This window comes from Staurois parvus, unplaced genomic scaffold, assembly GCF_062004578.1.
Source record: "Staurois parvus isolate SC_StPar_1 unplaced genomic scaffold, SC_StPar_1.0 ptg000068l, whole genome shotgun sequence".
In the NCBI taxonomy this organism is placed as follows: domain Eukaryota; kingdom Metazoa; phylum Chordata; class Amphibia; order Anura; family Ranidae; genus Staurois; species Staurois parvus.
The window spans coordinates 7983162-8004703 of NW_028317864.1; the positions used below are offsets into that span (position 1 = coordinate 7983162).

The 21542-nt window shown below is 40.7% G+C and overlaps 1 long non-coding RNA gene across 1 annotated transcript in view; it reads left to right on the forward strand.

Moving 5' to 3' along the window:
* Positions 1 to 17470, forward strand: part of LOC149469525 (uncharacterized) — a 154954-nt gene extending 137484 nt beyond the window's left edge. The window contains exon 3 of the long non-coding RNA XR_016311569.1: positions 17335 to 17470. This is a non-coding gene — a long non-coding RNA (uncharacterized LOC149469525). The remainder of the gene's footprint in view (positions 1 to 17334) is intronic.
* The last annotated feature ends 4072 nt before the right edge of the window (positions 17471 to 21542 follow it).

The window sequence follows — 21542 nt, forward strand, 5'->3', positions numbered from 1 at the left end:
AAGATGCCCCTGGTACATTTTTCATAGGCCTTTTTGAGTTTAGGCAAGGACACAGGGGCCCCATGATTCCCTATTGTCCGGGGGCCCCATGAGTTGTCAGTCTGCCGCTGGTTTGGTGGCTGATATTTGGCAACTCGAATTTCAGCTCCCTCCACAGATTTTCAATCAGATTAAGGTCTGAAGACTGGCTAGGCCACTCCAGGACCTTATTATGCTTCTTCTTGAGCCGCTCCTTTGTTGCCTTGGCCGTGTGTTATGGGTCATTGTCATGCTGGAACACCCATCCACGACCCATTTTCAATGCCCTGGCTGAGGGAAGAAGGTTCTCACCCAAGATTTGACAGTACATTGCCCCGTCCATCATTTCCTTTGATGCGGTGCAGTTGTCCTGTCCCCTTAGCAGAAAAACACCCCCAAAGCAGAATGTTTCCATCACCATGTTTGCCAGTTGGGATGGTGTTCTTGGGGTTATAGGTAGCATCCCTCATCCTCCAAACACGGCGAGTTGAGTTGATACGAAAGAGCTCGATTTTGATCTCATCTGACCACAACACTTTCAACCAGTCCTCCTCTGCATCATTCAGATGTTCAGTGGCAAACTTCAGACGGGCCTGGACATGTGCTTTCTTGAGCAGAGCGACCTTGCGGCACTGCAGGATTTCAATCCTTATCGGCATAGTGTGTTACCAATTGTTTTCTTGGTGACTGTGGTCCCAGCTGCCTGGAGTTCATTGACAAGATCCTCACGTGTAGTTCTGGGATGATTCCTCACTGTTCTCATGATCATTGACACTCCACGAGGTGAGATCTTGCATGGTGCACCAGACCTAGGGAGACTGACTGTTGTTTTGTGTTTCTTCCATTTGCAAATGATTGCACCAACTGTTGTCACCTTCTCACCAAGCTGTTTGGTGATAGTTTGGTAGCCCAGTCCCGCCTTGTGTAGTTCTACAATCTTGTCCCTGACATCCTTGGACAGCTCTTTGGTCTTTGCCATGGTGGGGAGTTTGGAATCTGATTGTTTGATTGCTCCTGTGGACAGGTGTCTTTTATACAGGTAACAAAATGAGATTAGCAGCACTCCCTTTAAGAGACTGCTTCTAATCTCAGCTTGTTACCATGAAAGATACCCGGTAGCCAGAAATCCTGTTGAATGATAGGGGATCAAATACCTATTTACCTCATTCTTTTGAATTTTTTGTTGCTATTCTGTCTCTTAGTGTTACAATACACCTACCATTCGATTTTTAGACTGATCATTTCTTTGTGAGTGGGTAAACATTCAAAATCAGCAGGGGATCAAATACTTATTTCCTTCACTGTATAGATAGATAGATAGATTTTTTTTTTTTTAATTGTAGTTTTATTTACTTATTTGCTGAAAATCATACAAATCCTAAAAGAGATGATGATCTCTGTTTTATGTCAGTGTCAAGGTCTAGGGCAAATGATAATGTTCTGATTCTGTCAGGCTGGCAGTGCTTTGTGGGGGACATTCTCTTTTATGATGGGATTGGTAGTCCACAGGCTTATAAACCTTTAGTGTGACCCTAGTTTATAACTAAATTCTGTGCTCATTATAATTCTGAATTTGTGCAATGGTACTCCTCACATTTGTGGCTGACAAAACAGAACAGTATATGAAAATTATTTCATTATTTTGTGCAGCTGTAGAATTGTTGTTTACACCACTCTACTTTTCATTTTGCAGTCTATGTAGGCAGCAGTCTGTGGGCTGGAACTCCAAGAGGAGCACTGACTCATAAACTCACTCTTAGAGCAAATGTCAAGATATGTTCATTCGCTAATTTCTCACTGCACATAAAGATCTGCTTTCAGATTTACAGCACTATCTTTACTGGACCTAACTTCTGATTAGCAAACAATTCCTGACCACTGCAAAACCTATTTTCATGGCCTAATGCCAGCTACGAAGAAGATACATTCTCAAACAAATCATCACATGGTAACGTAGAATCTGGATACAGGTCCTGGTAATGGATCATACCTGAACTTACTCATCCTCTTCTTCTTCTTCTGAGGATGAGGATGAAAAAGAAGAAGAAGAAGTAGGATGAAAATAAGAAGAATTCCAAGCCGGCAAAAAGTGTATCTGCAGAGCTCCTCTAAGTGTATCTGCAGAATAGAGGAGCTCTGCAGATACACTTTTTGCCGGCTTGGAATTCTTCTTATTTTCATCCTACTTCTTCTTCTTCTTCATCCTCATCCTCATCCTCAGAAGAAGAAGAAGAGGATGAGGATGAAGAAGAAGAAGAAGAAGTAGGATGAAAATAAGAAGAATTCCAAGCCGGCAAAAAGTGTATCTGCAGAGCTCCGCTAAGTGTATCTGCAGAGCTCCGCTATTTCTGACAGTTCTGTGACATTCCCTCCATACAGCGGTTGAAACACCTTCTTCTCATCCTTCTCCTTCTCCTTCTTCTCATCCTTCTCCATCTTCTCATCCTTCTCCTTCTTCTCATCCTTCTCCTTCTCCTTCTTCTCATCCTTCTCCTTCTTCTCATCCTTCTTCTCATCCTTCTCCTTCTTCTCATCCTTCTTCTCATCCTTCTCCTTCTTCTCATCCTTCTCCTTCTTCTCATCCTTCTTCTTCTTCTCATCCTTCTTCTTCTCATCCTTCTCCTTCTTCTCATCCTTCTTCTCATCCTTCTCCTTCTTCTCATCTTTCTTCTCATCCTTCTCCTTCTTCTCATCCTTCTTCTCATCCTTCTTCTCATCCTTCTCCTTCTTCTCATCCTTCTCCTTCTTCTCATCCTTCTCCTTCTCCTCCTTCTCCTTCTTCTCATCCTTCTCCTTCTCCATCTTCTCATCCTTCTCCTTCTCCTTCTTCTCATCCTTCTCCTTCTCCTTCTTCTCATCCTTCTCCTACTTCTCATCCTTCTCCTTCTCCTTCTTCTCATCCTTCTCCTTCTTCTCATCCTTCTTCTCATCCTTCTCCTTCTCCTTCTTCTCATCCTTCTCCTTCTTCTCATCCTTCTCCTTCTCCTTCTCCTTGTCCTTCCTCATCTCCAAGGGCATTTAAATTAAAGGTACAGTGTTCTGCACTAATTTAAAGGCTCTCTGAAGCCTAGAAACCCTTTTAATAAGTTAAATTCGTAGCGAATTAATTCGCATCGAATCGAATTTCTTCCTCAAATTCGGCGAATCAGCCGAATCGAATTTTTGAATAATTCGCTCATCTCTAGAAAACTGCCTGGAAGTTAGCTGGCTGCATCAGAGGTTTACAGTGATGTGAAGGTTCACAGCTAGGAGGCGAGGTGAAATAGAAGATAAAGAGTTGTTAACTGGACAGCAGCAGACATTATTTATTTATTTATTTCAGGTGCTTATATAGCGCCATCAATTTACGCAACGCTTTACATATATATATTGTACATTCACATCAGTCCCTAACCCTCAAGGAGTGTACAATCTAAGGCATCCAAGAGAAAACGATCAGGTGAGGCTAGAGTTGGACATTAGGACAAATTTCACTAAGAGGCAGCAAATACCTCCAATGACCTGAGGCACTCATTTAAGACTATGTAAACCCAGAGTCTATTTGTTCAGTTTGGCATCATGACTCACCATATGCAGTTTTCTTAAGTGAATAATTTTTTTTAAACCTATTCCAAAGTTTCCTACCTGGAGAGTTTATCAGTAACACACAATTTTCTGTTTCAGGCTGACAATGCTAAGCTGTTGCCACACAATTAGCAGTTGGTGTTGTCAGACTGCAGTGCAATGTTGTTCAGTTGGCCTTTGAGCTGCCTCAGAGGTCTGCAGGGGTATAGAGAGAAAACAGGTGGCGCACACACCTAGTGCATTATCCAAGGTTTATTGTAGGAATGAAATAATAAAATAATAAAAACATACTCACAGATGAAGCATGTATCTAAAAAGCATAGAAAAATGACAATGGCCACAACGGCGGGCAAGGTGTTCTCACTGTCAGTGCGTTCAAATGCTGACGCGTTTTGGGGACGAATCCCTTTCCCTTGCCTGAGCAGGCATCAACAGTGAGGCTCTTTCTGTCCATACATCATACATCAGCATCAGAGGTTGGTCATCAGCTCTGAGGAAAGGGATTCGTCCCCGAAACGCGTCAGGTTTGGACCACACTGACAGAACACCTTGCCCGCCGTTGTGGCCATTGTCATTTTTCTATGCTTTTTAGATACATGCTTCGTCTGTGAGTATGTTTTTATTATTTTATTATTTCATTCCTACAATAAACCTTGGATAATGCACTAGGTGTGTGCGCCACCTGTTTTCTCTATATCCAGTGGCTGACTTCCCCGTCTGAGGAGGGCTGCACCCCTGGAACATTTCCTTTGGTTGTCGCTGTCCTGGTACCCTTGGCTTCCCTTTTGGCTGTGCATATCCTGAGGCGCTGGAGAGTACATACGATATCCGGTCTGCAGGGGTATGCTCAGACTTGATAGGTAGAGCAACAGCTTTCACAGCAGCTTTCCAACTCTGCTAAATGCTAAGTGTTGTCAGCCTCAAACAGGAAGTGCTGTCACTGGCAGTATCCAAGTAAGAAACTCTGCAACAGCTTTCCAAAAAAAGGAAGTTGGTAGCAGTGAGGCATGATGCCAAACATACTGAAAGATTTATTTAAGTGTTACATGCATTTTAACTTCTGCTGCAGTGAAATCGGCAGTACTGTATATGTCAAATGTTGGGATTATAACCTACTTTTTTTAGATGTCTATAGAAAGCTTAAAAGGAAACATGTACTGAGAGGAATAGGGGAGTTGCATTGATGAACTTCTTTTGAAAATGCTACTTACCTAAGCTTCACTGGCTTTAAACATTTGCTGAGTTAGGCCAAAGGTTCACACTGCTGTGCTGCGATGTGATTTGGCCACAGTGCGACTAAAAGCATGGATTTAGAGCACTGTACCCACATTTTTAGCCAGGGTAGACATTTGGTTACGCATGCTGCGTTTTCTAAAAGTGCACCAAACGTTTTGCATGCTGTATCTTTGATGCAGTAAAATGTGGGTAAAACTCATGAAAGCCACACACATACCTGTGTTGTGGCCAAACCGCAGCGCATCAATGTAAACCTGACCTTATTAACACAGAACGAGCAGTCAACAAGTAAAGTCTAAGTGACGACTAATCTGCATGCTTGTTCAAGGTCAGTCACTCAAAAGTATTGAGTAGGTGTTGTACTCACAAACGACAATATAGTCAAGGCACATCATAAAAGAACAGCTGGGTCAACACCGCGCTGAGTAACAGTCCGCAATAGGGAGTTTAGACATCCAAAAGGCTGACGCGTTTCCAGGACTTGCCTCTTCCTCAGAGCCAACTGACCAAATGTCTGCTCCCTCTTTTATATGCTCACTACTAGTTAAACCAAAGGTCACATGGGCCATCCTGGACACTCCCCTGTGCAGGTGGAGGAGTCACAGGGGCAATCGACATAGTGTAAGGAAACACGAAAGGTCTATAAAAATATATACACACATATATATACACATACATATATATATATATACACATGCGTACAAATAAAAACATTGAAACCAGTGACAATCATAAAATCATATGAACCATAAGAAGTGTGCATAGTGAAAAATAAATAAATGGAAAGGTACACAAATATATAAAAAATAAATAAAAATCCTTCCCTGGTGATGCACTGCACTGCTCGCCTTTAAATAAATGGATGGATGGATGAGCAACGCTACAAAGCTGCCTAGTGCTCTGCTTGCCATAGACAACCATGGGACATGGATTTAATATAGAGAGTAGATCTGAAACCCAGCAGAGACACTTATTAATTCATAGAGATGCAGCCTACAGGGTGTGTGCTTATCATTCTAGTATAGTCATATGATGAAACATAGGCATGTGTGGCAATGTAGTGCACCATGGATGGATATGCATATGCGATACTATATACAAGAACAAAGGAGATAAATCACTAGTAAAACAGAAATGTTGATATAAAACGTTACAAAAAACTTCTTAATATGGTTCACAAAGTTTAAATAAAATAAAATTAAATAAGTATTGTTACACTATAGTATAATATCTAGTAAAATTGGTATAGTGTATGGTATATGCGTGCATGCACAGACATGGAAACATAAGAAATATAAATATATAGGAAATTAAAGAGAAAAAAAAAAAAATTATAAAAATTAATAATTATATAAAAAATGTATAAAAGATGTGTATGTGTGTTATATATAGGAATTATATAAAAATGTCAAAGGCGTTATGGAACAAGCACTTGCAGGATGAGAAAGCAGTGCTCGAAGAGAGCTCACTGGACAACATGCGTGCGCACATGTGTGTGTGTAACACGTCCACATGAGCAACTGCTTTTTAGTAAAAAACATGTCTATACATACACACATAAACCCACACACACATATGAAAACTGAATGAAAAAATGGGTGACCAATGAATGACCCATAGACACAAGCGCATGGGAATGCGGTCATACGCAAGCGCCTAAGGGTGACACAATAAATATGAAGTGAGCAACCTAATGTGTAAGGATGCAGGGTAATGGTAGCTATACTGATGATACTATAGTAATCATAGCTGATGAAAATGAATATATCTAAAGCATACATCTGTAGTGGATGGTGTACCCACTATAGGTTACAAGGGAAATGATGAAACTAGCACTAAAGAGGGGGGGAGAGAGAAAAAAAAAAGGGGAGGGGGTTTGGGAGAGAGACAAAAAGGATGAGAGTAGGACTCTAGGGAACATGTGCAGCTCAGCAGAAGGTACCTATGCATAACGGGGAGTCAGTGGATGACCCCATGTATCTCAAGATCTTCATTAAGCCCAGTGGGTGAGAGGGAACCCAGAGTGAAGATCCAATAGGTCTCCCTCTTACATAGTCTTTGGAATTTTCTTCCACCATCTGAATCTCCTGTGATGGATTCAATCCCAAATACTTTCATGCCTGATGGATCACCACTGTGTGCCTCCTGAAAGTGCCGTGGTACGGAATATTTGTTTTTGCCTTTATTGCTCTCCTTGTAATTAATGATGTTACATTTGTGTTCGCCAAACCTGACCCTCACAGGGCGCATGGTTCGGCCAACATATAGCAGGCCACAGGGACAGATGAGCCCATAGATCACAAAAGAAGTACCACAGTTGATGAACTGCTTAATCTTATATGTACGGCCATTGGTGGCAGCCACCTCTTTCTTTCTGTGGCACATGTATTTGCAGGTTCCACAATTGCTCACACCGCATTTGAAACTGCCCCTTTGATCAAACAGGGCAGACCAAGGATTGACCGTATTACTGGCACCAGCAAGAGGCTTCTTAATTCTACTGGGTGCTATGTGACTCCTGAGATCCCTAGGTTTCCTGAACACAATTTCGGGTCTGGGGGCAAGGCTCTGACCAAGAACTGGGTCCTGCTTAAGAATTTTCCAATGCTTTTGGATGCTTCGCTGTATGTCGAAGGCTTTAGTATTGAACCTGGTGCAAAACCTGACCTGGTTATGAAATCTATTGTTGGGGTCTTTAGTGGCTTTTTTGGCAGCTGTGTGTGGTATATGCAGTGGACTCTCTTCATATTGGCCCCAATACTTCTGGTATGCTTCCTCGATGTGGACCTCACTGTAGCCTTTTTCAAGGAACTTGGTCCTCAAGATAGCGCTCTGTTCCTCATAATCACCTCTGGTGGTGCATGTTCTCCTTAACCTGCAGTACTGACCAAAAGGGACATTACGGATCCATTTGGGGTGGTGATGGCTACTAGCGTGCAAGTAGGAATTGCCTGCGCTAGGCTTAAAATGCGTTTTAGAGCAGATGTTGCCATCAGAGTCTGTCCGTAGTTCAAGATCTAGGAATACCAGACTGTTGGCATCCACCACATGTGTGAAGCCGATTCCAAAGGGGTTATTTTGGCAGTGTGCAAGAAACCCATCCAGATCCTCGTCTGACCCTTGCCAGATGATTAAGATAGCGTCTATATATCTGGCGTACAGGGCCAGATTGCCCCGATATGGGTTGTTGTTCCATATTGATTCCTCCTCCCAATACCCCATGAAGAGGTTTGCATAGCTAGGGGCAAATCTAGCTCCCATAGCCGTGCCTCTAATTTGTCTGTAGAAGTTCCCTTGAAAGGAGAAGTAATTATGTGTGAGGGTATAATGGATGGCTTTTTGTAGGAAAGCTACTTGAATGGGAGGTATGTCACTATTGTCCAAAAAGTGTTTGATGGCAGGTTTGTTTTAAAGTGAACCTGTGCTATGCCATTGAAGGCCTCTGACCTCTGACCCCATGTGACAATGATGGGCCAATCAGCAAGCCTTATAACTGTCACGTGAGAGAAGAAGTGTGATTCACATGGTCCCCAAACCCAAAGTGATGGTTATTTATTTTCATTTCCAACAGAGAATGGAACAAAGAAAAGATGAAGAGAACACATCATGAGTCTGACTTTAGAGAGAGAAAGCACAGGTTTACTTTAAATCTTGCTGCTGTAGAAGGAGACTCAGTCCTACTTGCTTATTTCGCATGATGTTAAAGCTGAACTCCATAACCCATAAACCTGCGTTGGATGTGGAAACGCAGAGTGAGAGTCTGGTGCCGGAGTGCAGGGAATCACTGCCTATCGGCGGAGCGAAAAAATTGGGTAACAAAAATTGTTTTCCCATCCCCTAAAAGAAATAAGCATTTAACCCTTGCAGTGCAGGTGCAGCCCCACTGTAAGGGAGGAATTTTACTTTTCCCAGAGTTGTGCTGTAAATAAAAAGAAAGAACAACATGGAGTATAAGACTACCTCATGTTGGGTTGTACAGATGTCTGGAGCTTACCATAACTTTCCACAAACATAAAAAGTAAATAAGTGGATCAGGATGCTGGCAAACTTCATATCAGTTTTGCACTGACTGGACCTTGAATGCAGTTACATTATTTCTCTGACGCATTTATGCAGAATCCATTTGTACGTTTTTTATATCCTGATGATAGGATGTGCCCTAGTCATCTCAGAACAGAATAAGTTAAGCTACAGTTTAAAAGAGAATACAGATTTTAAAGCTAGGGCTCTGTAGACTTTCAGCGCTATCATTGTAATCCAGCCTTTTTGACTCTGATCTACAAGGAGATGCAAATGTTATGCAAATCACTGCATGTCCTTGTCTGTCCTCTTAAAGTGTACCTTTCATATGACTATAAAGCCACATGGTGGATATGAAATGTTTCTCTAACTCACCGCATTTGCAAAAACAAAAGGAGACAAGCAAGAAGATCTATTTGCAAAAGGTGTTTTGTTTATTTTTCCTAAACTACAAAAAGGAAAGGCCATCTTTTTTAAAGGACAACTCCAATTAAAACTCCAAAAACACATTGAATGCATTAGCAGGACAAGGACAATTCTACATTACAAATTAGTTTGACGGTACATTTTTTTTTTAGAAAGGAGTTTCTCTTTGGGTAAAGTCACCAGTTGCCAACAGCATATACCCAAGCATTTTCACATTTAGAATCTTCACTCAAAAATCTGCTCACTTTTCACTTTGAAAGCATGCAGCTGAAAAAATAAACAGGAATGGGCTTTTGACATGTAGATATTTGAGCGAATTTTCATTCATTTTATTGAGTGAAAATTCTCAGCTCCTTTTGTAAATCAGCCTCACTATCTACCCTGTTGCACCAAACACCCATGGGTCCAAATCTTATCTCACCAGAACAGAAAAGCATAGAATGACCAATAGCTACAGGTAAGGAATATGGATGAGCAGTTTGACTACAATTTGGCACCTCTGATTTAATGAGAGCGATAGTATAAACAGTAACAAACTATATACTGTTAACACATGCTCACATACTGTATATCATAACATTTAAAAAGCACTGTATGCACTTACCAAATACATCAAAATATTCCTACTTTTTCCAGAAAACCATTTCCTCTTTACAGCAATATTTTTATTTTTCACACACATGTTGAAATCAGCATTTTTGGCTACAGCATTACGTAAGCGTGATTAAACCCAAAACCAAAGATGTAATAAATTGCAGCTTACCAATCATTAGATGTGGTGGCTGCATTCGTTTTCATTTTTAGGCTTTTTTCCTTTTCTCTTCACCTGGTGATCTGGCCAGTAACACATCTTGCATTAAGAGTGTCAGCACCCTTGATGAAGGAGCACAGGAGGAACCTTAGGACAGCAGCATTGTCAGTCTGGGAGAGTGGTATGTTAGATGTGTTATTGGATTTAGATACACTAACAAATTGAAGCCAAACTCCAGCTCACACTTTATAACCAGTTACAGCAACAGTTTTTTTCCTTTTGGGATAAAGGTTTCACATAAATAAATAAGGGCTGATCATTGTAAGCACCCCTGTTAGTAGCAAATGGTTTGTCTCATCACTAACTGCTACATTCGCAAGAGAGATTGTTTTTCTGAAAAAAAAAGACCTACTGGCTGGATCACCAGCTGAAAATAAGGGAAAGAAAGCCTCACATAGAAAACAAATGCAGCCATCACATCTAAGAATTGGTAAGCTGCAATTTAATTTAATAAATGTTTGCTTTTGGGTTTAACCATTTTCCCTCCTGAGGATTTATCCCCCTTCCTGACCATGCCATTATCTGTAATACGACACTGCATTACTTTAACTGACAATTGCGTGGTCATGCAATGCTGCACCCAAATGAAATTTATGTCCTTTCTTTCGGTGGTATTTGATCACCTCTACGTTTTGTTTTTTTTTGCGCTATAAACCAACAAATTTTGAAAAAAAAGAATATATTTTACTTTTTGCTATAAAACATATCCAGTAAAAAAATGTAAAAATAAAATTTTGTCATAAATGTAGGCCAAAATGTATTATGCTAAATGTTTTTGCTAACAAAAATTCCAATACCTGTAAATTAATTGGTTTACGTGAAAGTTATAGCGTTTAAAAATGACGGTATATATACCGGATATATACTGGATTTTTTCTTATTTTTACTAGTAATGGTGGCGATCAGCGACTTATAGCGGGACTGCAGAGGACATTCTGACACGGGGGAACTGACTTGGTGTCACTGACATCCCCAGTGACACCAATACAGTGATCAGTGCTAAAAAGTAGCACTGACACTGTACTAATGGCACTGGGCAGGAAGGGGTTAACATAAGGGGCGATCAAAGGGTTAACTGTGTGCAGGGAGTGTTTTACTATGGGGCTGTGTCAGTATGCTTCACTTTAATCACACTGCTCTGGATGGCTGTGTTGTGCACAGCCATCTACAGCAGTGTGCCCAAGCTGACAGGGAGGAGGACTGTTTTTTTTTCTCTAAAACTAGTAATGGCGGCGATCAGCGACTGTGGGACTATGGCGGGCATTCTGACACTGGAGGGGGACCTACTAACTGTCACTGTCATCCCCACTGACACTAATACAGTGATCAGTGCTAATAAAAAAGCACTGACACTGTACTGACAATGGGCAGGAAGGAGTTAACATCTGGGCAAGCAAAGGGTTAACTTTGTGCTGTGAGTGTTTTACTGTGTGCTGTGTTTTACTGTGTAAGCAAGCTGCTTTGTATCAATATAAATGTACAATACAATATAGTGTTTACATACAGACCTTCCCCCCCACCCATCAGTGTTATTCAGCAATCGGCGAGTGCCGGCTGGGCATTTCCGTCCGGGACCTAGTGATCAACAGCTGTAGCCACCCCTACCCCCAGAACACTATATATTTTCTGAACATAGAGGTTTTGTAGAAAAGAAAATGGCAGTTGCAATTGTTTTACACTGCACGATTATGGCACAACTGTTATTCATATCTATATTTTCTGGGAAAAAAATTTTAATTAATTTTAGTTCACACAAACACAATTTAATCCCCATTTTTGGTACAAAATCAAAGATGTGGTAGTTTTGAGTAAACAGATAGCAATTATGTAATATATTAAAAATAGACTGTATTTACAGTACCTAAAATAATCAATAGGTGATGCTTTAAATGCCATTACAACTCTTCAGTTTGGAGTTAACCATAAATGAGAAGCCTAGAAATATTTTTTTCTCTCTGGTGTATGCAGCATTATATCACGTGTAGTGGAATTCTTTGCATACGTGTCTACGCTCTATCTGCATTTTCATGTGTGTGTGTATGCACAGGGGTGCTTTTAATTTTTTTTTTTTACTATATTTTCATTTTTTAACACTTTTTTTGCACTTATACTTATTGCTGTCTCACGGAGGCCAAAAAACCTTCTATGTGATAGCATTCAGTTGGAGATAGATTCGCATTTTTCAAGACATTATGGGCCTATTAGACCACCCATGTCTTCCCTTCCCTCTTCTCCAACTGATCAGGTACAGATTGAGCTTGATCCACTGTGCACCACCCAGCTTTCTAGCCAGGATTTTGACAACTCTGAAATCATAAATGCTCAGAGCTGAGTGCTTCTGAGTTCTCCAAGCTCTTCCCGCTTACCATTCTGAAGCAATTAGTTGTGGTCCCAGGAGGAGAGGGGGAGCACATGAGTCACTGAGAAGAGGTCTGGCTGCACCCATGAGTACAGTAACAGTGACTGGGTGGCTTTGCAGCCACCCAGATAACTTTTACACATACACTAGATACATCCAAAATAATGAACTAGTCAAAAAAAAAGCAATCAGCATGTTTTAACATGTCTAACACTGGGGGGTTTTTTCAGACGCTTTGATTTATGTGGTCCACTGCTAAAATTCTAAAAAGCCACAGGTTCAAAGAAGACTTAAGATAGCCAAACTGTATTCGATTTAGACTCAAATTGTATTTTTAACAATCCAATATAACCTTTGTTGTGAGTGCCGCTTTTCTGCTGGCTATCTCTTTTCACAACTTCCTGGATTTCCTGCACACTTTGTTGCTTTTCATCTACTTGTTCCTTTGCTGTAACTTTACATTTTTAAGGACTACATGTCCCATGGTACCTTCCTACTTTCAAGGTAGTGATGTCACATGTGGTGTGTTTCCTGCACTGACTGTGCATCCTGCAATGTCTCCTCTTCAGTGCATCTGAATATGCAGATGTATAACTGTAATTCAGACAGCAGGCTCTGTGAAATGGGTGACACAGCACTGCATACTTACAAGGCATACTGAATATGTGTCAATGCATTCAAGGAAGCAAATGTGTGGGTGGGACCGGCAGTACCGCTAGGCAAACTAGGAAGCTGCCTAGGGTGCAGCTATGGCCGCCCACCCCCAGGGACTACAGAGTAACCAACACCACCAGGACTGGCATGCTCTGCTCATCCATAGCAGGGACTACACTGGCACCACTGGGGACAGCCTAGGAGAGACCAACACAACCAAACAAAAAGGTGTGCAAAGTCTTATAATTAATTTTTTAGAAAACAGCCACAGCTTGAGTAAAAAAGCCTGTCTTCTGCAGCATACTAAAGAGAAGGATCCTTGTTCAATGTTTGGAAGAGTTGGTCTTATTGGAAACCTTTAGCTCTGATGAAGATGGGGGTGTGTCGAATTTCTGCAGGGAGACCAGAAAATCTGGGAAACAAACACGTGGTCACAGGACTGCAAAAAATCTGTGTTTATCCCAATTCCAAAAAGGGTGACTCCAGAGACTGCTCCAATTTTCAAACAATTGCTCTCATTCCTCATGCTAGTAAAATTGTCCTTAAAAATGATACAACATCTGGAGTCAACCATAGCAAGGGAATTACAAGTTGTTCAAGCTGGAAGGTGGCACCCTCAACCATATTGCAGTATACTGAAGACAGCTGCAGTTAGAGCCTGGCAAAGCATCAGAAAGGAGGAAACTCTGTCTTTGGTAATATCCATGGGTTCCAGACATCAGGCAGTCATTGCTAGTAAAGGATTCACAACAAAATATTAAAAATGAGTATTTCATTTATGATTATATTCAATTGTCCAATTACTTTTGGTCCCTTGAAAAGGGGGGGTGGCTACTCTTAAGAGCTGTAATTCCTAAACCCTTCCTCCAATTGGAATGTACATACCCTCAAATTAAACCTAAGAGTGTGCACTTTCATCCCATATCCATCATATAACTATAGCTTGAATATGTTTTGGTAAATACCTGAAAGAAAAACTAAAATTGTGCCTGTGTTCAAATATATATGGACCTAACTGTAGTTACATAGATTAGAGATAAAAACACATTCATCTAGTTCAACAAATAGTTATAAAAAAAACCTTATACCCACAGTTGATTCAAAGGCAAAAAACCCCTATAAAGCATGGTCCAATTTTGCACCAGTGGGGGGAAAATTTGTTCCTGATCCCCCAAGGTAATTGGATATTCCATAGATCAATAGCATTTAGTGTCATTATCTATCTATGTTAAAGACTATATAAACCAAACATTTCATATTCCTGATACGTACCTGCAGTACCATGTACTTGAATGAAAAGTATCCTGTTCTCTTTGTATTGCTTCCTTTGTGTGAAATCCCTGGTGTTCCTGCCAGTCTCTCTACTTTCTTATTAAAAACTGACCATACTAGGCAGGAGAGTACAGCGTGGTCAGTTTTCTGACTGTGGCGGGAGCTAATCCAATGATCAGGCTTGTGCTGACAAGGCCATACCAACCCACCCCCCAATCCTGGAAAGCCATTCACTGGAAAGATCAGTGTGCTGCTGTTTCTCCTCCTCTAGATCCTAAGGGTTCTTTCACACGTTCTGTTTTTTTCATCAGTTCAGTCATGTTTTTTCCAAGAAAAATTAGTTCACATTTTTCATCAGTTTGCATCCGTTTTGCATTCATTTACATCCGTTTTACATCAGTTTACATCCATTTTTTATATCCTTTACCAATGCAAAAATGGACTGTATGCCCATTTACATCTGTTTTTCGTCTGTTTACATTTTTTGTCCATTCCTTTTTTTTTTTATGGAAGAAAAATAGGGTTTTCTTCCATTCAAAAAAATAGATATTAACGGCTGCGGACATTAACGGATGTAAACAGATGATCATCCAATTGCATCTGCTAGTCCGTACATGGGTGTTTTTCATCTGTAAGTGGACATACGGAACACCCGTGTGAAAGGGGCCTTATGCAGCTGAGAACAGAGGGTATGTGATCACTTATAATTTCTATTTTAAACTGAATGGGTTGTTTTACAAGGTGAGGGGTCACATATCCTTCAATATCTAATTATATTCTGTGCATTTAGAAATGCATCAAGCTTTTTCTAAAACAATCAAAAGCTGGACAGAATTAGTTTCTAAGGGAGTCTATTCCACATTTTTACAGCTCTTAGCCTGAGTTCACACTGATGCGGTGCGGAATTCGCAGTGTTTTCTGTGCAAATACCGCACCGCATCCCAATTGCACCCCGTTCATGCAAACCGCTGCGGGTGTGTATGCTGAGTTACCAACACCCCGAAATTGGTCCGCAAAGTGCGGTGCGATGTGCAGAATTGGATCACATGGGTGTGAATTACCCATGTGATCTGATTCTAGTGCGGACCAAAAAAAAGGTCCTGCACCTTTGAGCCATACAAAATGTATGGCTACAATCGCATTGCATACAATCTGCATGTGATTTGCACAGGAATGCGGTGCGGTTCCTGTGCAAATCACATGCGATATACTGCACCACACAAGTGTGAAACCAGCCTTACTATGAAGAAGCCTTCCCATATGTTGAGGCTAAAATTCTTTCCCTCCAGTACACCATGCCCTTTTTTCCTTTATATAGTGAATAACTCTGCGCTCTCCCCTTAATTGTCTCTTCTCAAGAGAGAATAGATTCAGTTCAGATAAAAATTTCTCCAGTTGTCCAATACCCTTATTGCAAACTGAACTATATATTCTAGATGAGGACTTACTGTACGAATCCTTTGTACAGATTTTGCAATGCTTAGTTATGCCTCTCTCTCTGCAGTCTATACCTCCTTCTCAATCACTGAGCCCAGTTGTACTTCCCCTAGAATATACGATGCAGGAATACTTTAGACATCCAAGTGCATAACTTTACATTTACCAACCTTAAACTTCATTTGCTACATAGTTGCACATAGTCCAATAGTGCATTAAAGTCTGTTTGTATATTGGAGACATCCTGTAATTCCACTGCATAGCTTGATGTCATGTGCAAACAAAGATATGCTACTTTTAATCTCAGACCCTATATTATCTAAAAATTTGTTGTACCTTGGGGTACACCACTAATAACCTTAGACCATTCCGAGTATGAATCATTAAAGTGGTTGTAAAGACTGAAGGTTTTTTTTACCTTCATGCATTCTATGTGCAGCAGTGCCCCCAGCCCCCTCAATACTTACCTGAGCCTCATCGTGATCAGCGACATGAATGACAGCCTCGGCTGTTCCGGGTCTCTGCTTCCTCATTGACTGATACAGCAAGCGGGAGACATTGGCTCCCACTGCTGTCAATCACAGCCAGTCAGCCAATGAGCAGAGAGAGGGGGTGGCACCAAGCCACGGCTCCATATGTGAATGCCTACACAGAGCAGTGGGTGCCCCCATAGCAAGCTGTGGGGGCACCCGACAGGAGGGAGGGGCCAGGAGAGCCTGCGGGGACCCGAGAAGAGGAGGATCCAGGTTGCTCTGTGCAAAACCACTATACACAGTAGGTAAGTATAGACATGTTTATTATTTTTAAAAAAAATTAACCTTTAGAATCGCTTTAAGTACTACTCTCTGAATACGGTCTTTTAGCCAGTTTTCTATCCATTTACAAGCTGAAATTTCTAAGCCTAAAGTATCATCTTACACATTAGCTGTGTGTGGGGAACTGTGTCAAATGCTTATACAAAGTCCAAGTATACTATGTCCACAGCCATTTCCTCCATATGAAAAGTTTGACAGCTTCAGTCTTTTCTGAATCAATGCTGTAAATTGCCTATAATATTGTTTTCTATCAAATTCTCAAGTATGGTCCCAGCTATAATAGGTAAACTAACAGGTCTGTTATATGGTAAAGATGTTGATCCCTTTTGAAATATAGGCACCACACAGGCCTTGCGCCAATCCAGTGGTACTGAACCAGTCAATAAATATTATGTAAAAATTAGAAACAATGGCTTAGAAATAACAGAGTTCAACTCTCTAAGGACACGTGGGTGTAAGCCATCTGGTCCAGGTGCTTTATTCGCCTTAATGTTGTCTAAATGTTTCTAGACCATATCAGTTGTGAGTCATTGTGGTTCTTTTGGGGCTATGCTAATACTATCGCCATTATAATACAAAATGTGTTTTATTCTTTGTAACTGTCAAATGATTATAGCATTCCTTCTTTTTGTAATATTTTTAAATGCCCATTCCTTACTCTTTATGGCTTTTTTTTACAGTCGATTTGAAACAGTCCTATTTCTGTTCTGTGTTTCCCATAGAAAGATGGACTATGAAAAAAGGAGGAAAAATTATGCATCTGAGCTGAGGTGCTGAAGATGGATCCTGCACATTTCATGGACAGCAAATGAAACAAACAAGATAACAAACAAGCAAATATTGGGGCATATAATATCAGTTGTTTCACTGAATAGCAAAATAAAACTAAAACTAACTTATTTCAGACATGTCATGTGATCAAAATTCACTGGGGGAGGCAATTATGCTTGGATTGGTTAGTGGCAAAAGGAAGACAGGCCTCCAAAGTGCATGATGGTTTATAAAAGCTGAAACCAGTAAGAACATGCAACAACTAAAAGAAGCAGTACAAGATCGGAAAATGTGGAGAGAGCTGGCCGATAGAATCGCTGAGAACAGATATGACTCAAATAATAACATCTTCCTTACCTAATTGGTGCAAATGGCAAGCTTTAAGCTCTTGTTCACAACACATTGCACATAAAAAATGCACAGAAAACGTATGCAAGCTAACATGCATGAAAGTGTGTTGGCATACATTTTTTAATACCTCAAGCGGAGTTTTACTGCTCATAGAACTGCATTTTTTAAATGCGTTTTTTTCTGTACAAGCCACATCAAGGATAAAAATACAAACTATTTTAGTTTTTTTCATCTTATGAAAATTACAGATCATACCGTGGCTCAAACCAATTTTGCATATATTTATATACATCTGAAATGGGGTAATATTTACACCTAGGGGTTGATTTACTAAAACTGAAGAGTGCAAAATCTAGTGCAGCGGTGCCTGGTGGCCAATCAGCTTCTATCGTCAGCTTGTTCAGTTAAATGTTGAAAAAAAAAAAACCTGGGAACTGATTTTCTATGCCTGGTTACTATGCAGTGCTGTACCAGATTTTGCACTCTCCAGTTTTAGTAAATCAACCCCATAGTGCACACATAGTTTACACCCAGAAATAATGCAAAGTACACTTTAAAGCTCTCCTCCTCCTAATATCATTTTCAGTGCAGCAGCAATCTTTCTGTTCAGTTGTTCCCTTCATGCACGAGACACTCTTTCAAACAAAAAGGGTTAGGTTAAAGGAATATGATCCACGTTCAAACTAACTCTTCAAACACAGGCAATTTTCTTCTGAAACTTCTTCCTAGCTACATGGTACTTGGAGAAGTTTAAAGGTTTTTTTTCTTCTTCTTCAGCCCCCCCAGTAGGCGGGGAAAATCTCTGGTGTCAAACTTCAAAGGAAATCCTGAGTTCACGTTGCATTCATGTTGAACTCACAGCTTAACCACAGACTTCTAAAGCACCCACGCCCAAAAACATGCTGCTTTTTAAACGGCACTAGAAGCCGCACGGACATGTCAAACTAGAAAGGAAGGTGCACAGCTCTTACTGAATTACTCCAGAAGCCTTGTGTGATAAAAGCAAATATCCTTTTCTTTCAGGTACAAAATCTTTTTGCTCTAACTTGTTACAAATGGGATACCTCTAACCTGGACCATTTACTGGACTGCAGTTAGTGAGGGCTCTGCTAGTACTACACAGGCTGTATTAACAGTGTATTTTATCTCATTCTCAGGTTAAATTAAAAAGACAGTTTGGGTAAGTATAGATGGAAAAGATATAACTTTTATAGAACTATTTAGCTGATTTTGTTTTTTCTGGCAGGCTGATCCAATACTTATAGTGGATATAAATAGTCTACACACCTCTGTTGAAATGTCAGGTTTCTGTGACGTAAAAAAATGAGACAAAGATAAATCATTTCAGAACTTTCTCCACCTTTAATGTAATCTATAAATTGTACAACTCTAAAATAATATGGTTGCATAAGTGTGCACACCCCTAAACTAATACTTGTTGAAGCACCTTTTGATCATTTTGGGTATGAGTCTATCATCATGGCACATTTTGACTTGGCAATATTTACCCACTCTTCTTTGCAAAAACACTCCAAATCTGTCAGATTGCAAGGGCATCCCCTGTGCACAGCCCTCTTCAGATCACCCCACAGATTTTCGATCGGATTCAGGTCTGGGCTCTGGCTGGGCCATTTCAAAACTTTAATCTTCTTCTGGTGAAGCCATTCCTTTGTTGATTTGGATGTATGCTTTGGGTCGTTGTCATGCTGAAAGATGAAGTTCCTCTTCATGTTTAGCTTTCTAGCAGAAGCCTGAAGGTTTTGTGCCAATATTGACTGGTACTGGGAACTGTTCATAATTCCCTCTACCTTGACTAAGGCCCCAGTTCCAGCTGAAGAAAAACAGCCCAAAAGCATGATGCTGCCACCACCATGCTTCACTGTGGGTATGGTTCTTTTGGGGATGTACAGTGTTGTCTTTGCGCCAAACATATCTTTTGAAATTATGGGCAAAAAAGTTAAACCTTGGTTTTATCAAACCATAATACATTTTCCCACATGCTTTTGGGAGACTTCAGATGTGTTTTTGCAAAATGTAGCCGGATGGATGTTTTTCTGTGTAAGAAAAGGCTTCCATCTTGCCACTCTACCCCATAGCCCAGACATATGAAGAATACGGGAGATTGTTGTCACATGTACCACACAGCCAGTACTTGCCAGATATTCCTGCAGCTCCTTTAATGTTGCTGTAGGTCTCTTGGCCGCCTCCCAGACCAGTTTTCCTCTCATCTTTTCATCAATTTTGGAGGGACGTCCAATTCTTGGTAATGTCACTGTTATGCCACATTTTCTCCACTTGATGATGACTTTCTTCACTGTGTTCCATGGTATATCTAATGCCTTGGAAATTCTTTTGCACCCTTCGCCTGACTGATACCTTTTAACAATGAGATCCCTCTGATGCAGTGGAAGCTCTCTGCGGACAATGGCTTTTGCTGTAGGATGTGACTAAGAAAATGTCAGGAAAGACCTACTAAACAGCTGAACTTTATTTGGGGTTAATCAAAGGCACTTTAAATGATGCCAGGTGTGTACTGACTCCTATTTAACATTATTTTGAATGTGATTGCTTAATTCTGAACGCTGTGTTACATCCCCAGTTATAAGAGGATGTGCACACTTATGCAACCACATTAGTTTAGTTTTTTATGTTTACTCCCCCCCCCCTAAAAGATTTAAGTTTGTTTTTAAATTGAGTTGTACAGATTATAGGTCACATTAAAAGTGGAAAAAGTTCAGAAATTATTTATCTTTGTCTAATTTTTTTACATCACAGAAACCTGACATTTTAACAGGGGTGTGTAGACTTTTTATATCCACTGTAGATAATTGTTCACGAAAAAATAGGTGTAAAAGTACTTCGTAAAGCTAACCATGCATATTTAATTTTCTCTTATTGGACTGGACAAGAGGAAATCCACAGATTACTCCATCTGCTCTAAATAGCATGGATGATGGAATCTCCAGGGCCCATCTATGGTACTGGGCCAGCAGCAACACCTTCAGCTGCCTGAATGCCTGAAGAGCCAGCAGGAAAGGGTCCCAATTCAAGCAATGTATGGCCAGTTAAGTCAAACTCATACATATGGTGGTGGGAGTGCTGTTGAAGTGGTCCGAACATTGTGCATGACTTTCTGGCCATGACTGCTTACTACTTTGTATTTCTTCCTTTAACAGTAAATAGAATAAAATATCATCAGACTGTAGAGCTCACCCCCGTCCTGCTGTTTTGCCCAGGGTCCTTTTCCTGATTAGTGCGTCAGATGCCAGACTCACAGCAACAATTACACTTCTGGCTCAATGAACAGTCTAGGGGTTGTCTTTTTTAAATGTATTGTTGAATAACTTGAATAGGGCATGAGGCATGAGGAGCTGTGGGATACTCCATGAATTCCAGGCAGCAGACTGAGAACACTTTTCACCCTGTCGCTACTCCTTAGGGCAGTCCCTTTAATAATGACTTAAAAAAAATGGACAGCATTGAGACACTGTCAGACATATCCAAGGCTGGGCATACACTAGTACTCTTACACAAGGGATAGCAGCAGTATCAGTCCCAAGGATCCTATATGCAGGTCTGTACTCACAATGCCTCCTAAATACTTGGTTGTCTCCTCCCAATATCAAACAGACTTTTCTCTAGTGAACTCTCCAAACCAGATCACCAGTGAAATCCCTTGATTAGTTCCAAAGACTTTTAGCAAACAGGCTCCCCCCAACTTTAGCATAGATGGGACCTCGATGGGCATAACTAGATTCCCAGTAGGGATGCCCAGAAGAATACAAGCCCTTCAAGCTGGGAAAGTCTC